Source organism: Eptesicus fuscus, chromosome 7 (assembly GCF_027574615.1).
Source record: "Eptesicus fuscus isolate TK198812 chromosome 7, DD_ASM_mEF_20220401, whole genome shotgun sequence".
Taxonomy (NCBI): domain Eukaryota; kingdom Metazoa; phylum Chordata; class Mammalia; order Chiroptera; family Vespertilionidae; genus Eptesicus; species Eptesicus fuscus.
The window spans coordinates 83,644,959-83,652,327 of NC_072479.1; the positions used below are offsets into that span (position 1 = coordinate 83,644,959).

Consider the following 7,369-nt stretch of genomic DNA (forward strand, 5'->3'; position numbering starts at 1 on the left):
CTCCAAACTCCAGCCCTGGAGAGTCTGAATCAGCAGATCTGGAGTGGTGTCTGGCAAGTGCAGGGGATTCTCACCTGCAGCCAGGGTTGTGAACCACTCACGGCTCTAGAATTTTCTGACCACTAGTGACACGGCAGCAGAAACAGTATGGCTAGTAGAGAGCAGTTTGTTAAGTAGGTGTTTATTCATTTTGGGCCCTAGTTAAAACGACCACATGTTAAAGATAAAGTGAAAATCATGATCAGGGCCTCCCAGAGATGTAGAGAAGCCTAGGCCATGTCTATTTGTTGAGGCTCTCGGTGAATAAATAAATAAATAAAGTTCTAAGACAAGATATGAAAATGTGTGGTTTATATCTTTTAATTACAACATAATACATTTTGCAATGTCAATATTTCGCTACTCACCAGATAATCACAGAATTTATAAAATATTAATCTGTAGTGCACTACAATGGTAATCTGACCCAAGTTTAGATAATGATGATGACCTTTTCCTTTTAACCTTTATCAGTATAGTCTCAGTGACTATACATAGGATTCCTTTTGGAGACAACATCAAAAGTATAAAATCAAGACAATTTGTAAATGTGGGGTTTCATTCACAAAGGCCAAAGGTCTTCCAGACTTTCCCTTGTAATAGATCCTAACACATACAGGCACTCAAATAAATAAAAATGAAAACAATAGCACATATCCACCTGAGGATGTCCCATGTTTTTTGTAAATTCCATGAGACTGTAACTGCTCTAGCACATCATTAAGCTCTCAGAATTGCTTGTTGAATAAAACTAAAGAAAGGTATTTTGTTCTCTTAAAGAAATGGCACTGTTTTCATAATAATTTGATGAGAATTTGGCATGAAATTATCTCTTGGAAAATACAGCCTGGTAGGTAAGTTAGAGCTCTTATTCTGCAGGGGACTTCCAAGATATCTACGTTGCATGGCATCTCAACTATTATTGTAATAAATTCATGGCACTACGCAGATTTAAAAAAGACCCAGTGAACACTGAACTCCAGCTATCTTCTTTTCTTTTCTTGGCCTCTGACCTTTGATAATGTACACACACATCCTTAACCACTAGTGTTTAAATACTGCTCTGTGTTCTTTTTTCCACTTAACGTTCCTGCAGACACACACTTCTCTGTTGACATAGTCCTCACCTCTTGTCATTTTTAATAGCTATGTAATAATCCCATTGTTTGTTTAGCCACTTCCCTATTAGACACTTGGATTGCTTCCATTTTTTTTTCACTATTATAACTAGAGGTGCCAGGAACATCTGTGTAAATTTCCCCCCTTTGGATTTTTCTTTGGGGAATATTCACATATGGAAAAAATACCAGGTGAAGGAGAGTGAACTTTTTTTTATTTTAGAGGGAGGGAGGGAGGGAGAGAGTGAGAGAGAGTGAGAGAGAGAGAGAGAGAGAGAGGTGAGAGATGTGAGAGAGAAACATGGATCGGTTGCCTCCCGAACAGGCCCCAACCCAGGATCGAACCTGAAACCTGGGTATGTGCCCTTAACTGGGAATCAAACTGCCACCTTTTGGAGTATGCTCCAACCAACTGAGCCACATGGGCCAGGGTGAGAATGAACATTTTCGTGGCTTTTGTCATAAAATTTTAATTTTTAAAAAATGTATTTTTATTTTTTATAATCACTGCTTCATCGTAAAATTTTTATTATTTTTAAATATATTTTTATTGATTTCAGAGAGGAAGGGAGAGGGAGAGAGAGAGAGAGAGAAACATCAATGATGAGAGAGAATCATTGATTGGCTGTCTCCTGCATGCCCCACACTGGGGATCGAGACTGCAACCTGGCATGTGCCCTGACTGGGAATTGAACCGTGACCTCCTGGTTCATAGGTCAACGCCAGCTGGGCAAGATTTTTATTTTCATTTATTTATTTTAACAAATCCAAAGTTTAATGATCAAGCATTACAAAGTAATTTGGGCCATAGAGTCGAGCAACCCAAGGCTGGGCTTCCCCTTTATCCCCACTAAATGGCGTGTGCAGGTGAGGAGGAAGGAGACAGGCAAGATGAGATAGCATTCTGGTCCTATCAGAGGAGTCTATATGTCATGGGAAGGGGCAGACACAGCACTGGGACTAGAAGAGGGGAGGTATCCACAGAAGGTGGGGGTTTGGGTGTCAAACCTTGTCTTTTCCTAGTTTTCCAGAGACTCCATTCCTCCACTCTGGCCATTTTCTTCCTCATCGGAATCCAAAACCAAGTCCCCTCTGGTAATGACAGGGCTGCCCAGAGCTGGAGGACACATCCTTCTGCTCCGAGGCGGACAAGTGACCTGGGTTCTCCTTCACAGCCCTTCCACCCAGGGTCTGGGATGGACGCCTAGACTTTCCAGCGGAGGCTGCTTTCGTGCCTGCATCACCTGCTGGAAGGGCTATGCGTGTCCCTTGTTCTTTCCTGTTCCTCGTGGATGCCCCCGGGCCTGGGTTTTCCGCTGGCCTAGCGGGGCCAGATGGAAGCGGTGGCCAGCCAAAGGTTCTGGGCGCTTTCTTGAGGCTGGTCCCTGAGGAAGGCGTGGGCCGGGGTTGGTTTTTGGCACAGGTGGATGGAGTGCTGGTCTTGGTTGCTGAGGAGGACTGGGACCATGGGCGCAGACGCGTTCATTGGATTAGGAACAGAGCACTCTGGAAGCGGCCACCCCATGGCCACGCGATGTTGGCTCAAAGCAAAAGACGACGATGTTGGCTCAAAGCAAAAGACGACGTGACAGACATCCCAGGCTGCATGCGGCTCAGCACATCCTGAAGCTGCTGTGTCTGTGGGGTAGGCAGTGCTTTTCCCAGCCGACACAAGTCCTCACAAAACAGCTTTTCCATAGCAGCTAGAAAGGGCTCCCCATGCTCTTGTTCAAGTTCCAGCAACTTCCAATCCAGATCCTCAGGGGCCTCTGCCAGCAGCTTCACCTGCTGGCGAAAGGCTTCCTGTGCCTCTGAGATGATCCTCAGATCCTGCTCTGCAGCTTTGGGGTCCCGCCCTCCAGCAGGTCCCGACACCGGAAAGTGGAGATACAAGGCATTCAGAACGCTGGCCCTGGAGGATCAGCTCCACCACCACCTTGGCCTTGAGGCCCATACACAGGCGCTCGTGGTGGCGGTAGGGAACCCAGCCAGGAGCGGCAGCGCGCAGGGATGGCAGGAACTCCAAAACTCGCGGAAAATATTCCACGTAGTGTCCAGCTGGCAGCGGCAGCTAAGAGCAGAGCAGTGGAGCCGGCACCCGGGGGCTCTGCCATGGCAGGGGCGGGGGCAGGACTTCGGTTCTTTCCCAAGATTTTTATTTTTAAAGGGAGACTCGACCATCATTGCCCTTTTCTGGAAAAGAAAAAAAAAAAGGTATACTCTTACTTGCTTATTCTTTTGGACAAAGATGCCACTGGAAGCTCTTCAATTGCCCCAGTCTCCCTCATGTGATCAACGGAGGCCAGGTTAGGTTTATTCCATGTCCTCCTCCGCAGGTGTGCACACCTGCACAGAACACATGGGATCATGTGGGTGAAACATACATCACGTCGTTAACATAGAAACGTTTGCCCCAGGGGCCCTACAGCATACCTTCTTTACCACATGCTTTGGCCTCCGGTGCCAGAAAGATTGCAGCTGAGTCCACACCCCTCCGGTAGCCATAAAGATTCTTTTATCTACCAGGGCACAGGACAACTATCACCTGGGCCTCTCTCTTTCCCAGGCCTAGTCATTACCTCTCAAGTTCTCAGACATACATAACAATCACTGCAACCTGGATTATGACATCTGCTTGTCTTGTGCGTACAGAGCCATAATAAACCTGAAGCTCTCCCTCGACTTTCAGACAACTTGAATAGTTTCATTTTTAGTGTGTCTCTAGTAGGCAAAAGAATGTTGACTGTTGGTTCTCTTTTATTTTTAACTTTGCTTATAGCCTATTTTTAATAAAATAATTCAGTCATTTTACAGCAAACATTATAGTGAAGCAAGACCGGGCTGAAATCAGCTCTCCAACATCCCCCGAGGGGGTCCCAGATTGTGAGAGGGCACAGGCCAGGCCGAGGGACCCCACAGGTACACGGATTCATGCACCTCACCTGGCCTGCACCCTCTCGCAATCCGGGACACCTTAGGGGATGTCAGAGAGCCAGTTTCTGCCTGATCCCCACAGGCCAGGCCGAGGGACCCCACCGGTGCACGAATCTGTGCACCAGGCCTCGAGTATGCATATAAGATCTTTGGTTAATCTCTTCCCACCCTTCCCCCTCCCCCCTTCCCTCTGAGATTCATCTGTTTGTTCCATGTTTCCATGCCTGTAGTTTCTACTCCTGCATTGAGCATCTGCCCCCTGGTGGTGAGTGCATGTAATAGCTACAGGGCAGTTGGCCGGTCTGCTGGTCACTTAGGCTTTTATATATATAGATGCCTAATATGCTAATTGTCCCTCCAACTGTTTGACCAGTCACTATGATGCACACTGACCACCATGGGGTAGATGCTCCGACTGGTGGGTTAGCTTGCTGCTGGGGTCTGGTCCATCGGGACTGGGCAAGACAGGCCAGACATGCCCTGGAGCCCTCCCATAGTCCCTCCCCAGCTCCAATCATGTACCAGTGGGGTCCCTCGACCTGGCCTGCACCCTCTCACAATCCGGGACCCCGTAGGGGATGTCGGAGAGCTGGTTTTGGCCTGATCCCCATAGGCCAGACCGAGGGACACCACTGGTGCATGAATCCGGGCACCAGGCCTCTAGTATGTGCATAAGATCTTTGGTTAATCTCTTCCTGCCCTTCCTCCTCCCCTGTTCCCTCTAAGATTCATCAGTCTGTTCCATGTTTCCATGCCTGTGGTTTCCACTCCTGCATTGAGCATCTGCTCCCCCTGGTGGTCAATGTGTATCATAGCTACTGTTCAGACGGTTGAATAGTTGGCTGGTCGCTTAGGCTTTTATATATATAGATTAAATAAATGTGGGATCCTTTTGAGACCTATAAAATGTGGTAGAAATATAACTAGGACCTTTGTTCAAATCAGTGACTATTTGTGCTTTCTGATTATCTATAGCCTTTTAAATAGTTCAACATTTGTATTTTATTATTCTGGTAGTATATTACTTGATTTACCAGCTGATTTTATTTTATATTAGTATGTACCATTGTCTTTCTATGGCTTCCTTTGAAATACCTTTTTTATTTTTCAGCTTTGGGGCAGTTCAAAGTGATGTTTAGCTTATCAATTTCTAACATTCTCTGCTCTTTTTCCAGCTGTAGTAAGTAACTTGGAAACATATGTCCTACCCTTGGTCTAATATCTCTTTATCTCCATCCAAAGGATGGCATGATCCTGCTCCACTGACTACAGCCAATTGGACCAGAGGGGGACATCTGAAACAAACTTAGTCAATCAGATTCTTCCTTCTGAGATTTTGAAATTTGGACCCAGAGAGAGCTGAGCTAGTCTTTTCAAGTGGCTGCAACTGAAATACGGAACTTGAGATCTATGGGGAAGCTACATTTTGCCTATTATGTGCCCCAAATAACAGAGAAAGTTTGTTGGTGAGAAAAATAAAGAGAGGACCCAAGAGGCAAAAAGAGAGTCTTAATTTTTATTTCCTGCCATCCTTCTGTTCTATGATCCATCATAATCCTTATTATTTTTAACACCCATTTTATTCCTTGAGTGATATTGATTTCTGATCTTTGCAACAGAGAACCCTAACCAGCACTGCAGCATATAAGATTTACTCTTTGCGTCTAATGGTAAAAGAATTAACATAGATTTTTGGAGGTTTTTCTCTCTGCAATGTCCTTAAGTGAACCAACTACTTAATAACCATGTAGGGGCTCCTCCTACCTTTGTCTTCACCTTAGGTGCAACAGTGCTTTCTTTTGTGGAAAATACAGGCTCTCTTTACTTTTCTAACCCCACAAGCAATACTGCTTGTAACAAATTTATATAATATCAAAATGTAGAAAGTTAAAAATGAAAGTTTCCTCTCTCCATCTGTTTTCACCCTCTAGAAGTAATACTGAGGTTTATAATTTGCTCTGTGTTCTTACATAGTGTTTATGATAACACAAATAGGTGATTGTGACTTTCTTTTACAAAAATAGCATATTGGCCCTGGCCAGTTTTGCTCAGTGGTTAGAGCATCGGCCTGCAGACCGAAGGGTCCCGGCTTTGATTCCAGTCAAGGGCACATGCCCAGGTTGTTAGCTCAGTCCCCAGCAGGGGGCGTGCAGGAGGCAGACAATCAATGCTTCTCTCTCATCATTGGTGTTTCTATCTCTCTCCTTCACCCTCCCTCTCAGCAATCAATAAAATATATATATATATTTTTAAAACAAAACTAAAACATAGCATATTGTTGTACATATTCCTATGCAACCTTTTCCCCCACTTAAAAATATAGCACAAGTAGTATCATTCCCTATCCCCACAGATCATTTTGCCCTTTCTCTCTGGCCTGCTCTGTGCCCCCCAGGCTGACTCCTATGGACTGCCTCACTCAGGCTCCCCTGCCAGAGGCTTCTGATGGGGTTCAGTCAATGGGAGGCACCAGCAAGAGAGCAGAGTCTAAGAGGAGAGAAGTCAGAGGACTCCTTCCCTGCTCTCCCTCCCTTCAGCTGTCCTTTGTAGTAGCTGTGTCCCTGTTTGGCTATTGTTTCCCTGGGTGGCCCTGCCTCTAAGGTTCCAAATTTCCCTGGGCTCCTATTATATACTAGAGGCCTGGTGCATGAAATTCGTGCACTCGGGGGGGTCCCTCAGCCCGGCCTGCACTCTCTCGCAGTCCAGGAGCCCTCGGGGGATGTTCAACTGCCAGCTTAGACTTGCTCCTCACAGGGAACTGGCCTAAGCTGGCAATCGGACATCCTTAGCACTGCCACGAGGCAGGAGAGGCTCCTGCCACCGCCGCTGCACTCGCCAGCTGTGAGCCTGGCTCGGGGCTTCTGGCTGAGTGGCACTCCCCCTGTGGGAGCACACTGACCACCAGGGGGAAGCTCCTGCATCGAGCATCTGCCCCGCTGGTGGTCAGTGCGTGTCATAGCAACCGGTTGTTCGGCTGTTTAGTCGATTTGTATATTAGCCTTTTATTATTTAGGATGTCCTCTCCCTTATGCCTAAGCCCTAGGAATGGTAATGTTTTTCCTCTATTGCTGATCTGTAGGTACTTCACCATCTTTTCTTTGCTGGCTTAACACTAATCAACTTCTTGTAATTAAACTTTTCCTTAAAAATCTCTTCACTTGCAACACCTGGAATGAGTTCTTCCTGCCGGGCCCTCTCTTATACAGATATTTTTCCAAGGTGATACTCATAGCTGTCACTCAACATATTGCCAGGTCACGATTTACTTATCCATTCCT

At 46.1% G+C, this 7,369-nt stretch overlaps 1 pseudogene; it reads right to left on the reverse strand.

The window, feature by feature from the left end:
* Nucleotides 1-1,680: 1,680 nt before the first annotated feature.
* On the reverse strand, nucleotides 1,681-3,271 carry LOC103285443 (TERF1-interacting nuclear factor 2-like; annotated as a pseudogene).
* Between the last annotated feature and the right edge of the window lie 4,098 nt (nucleotides 3,272-7,369).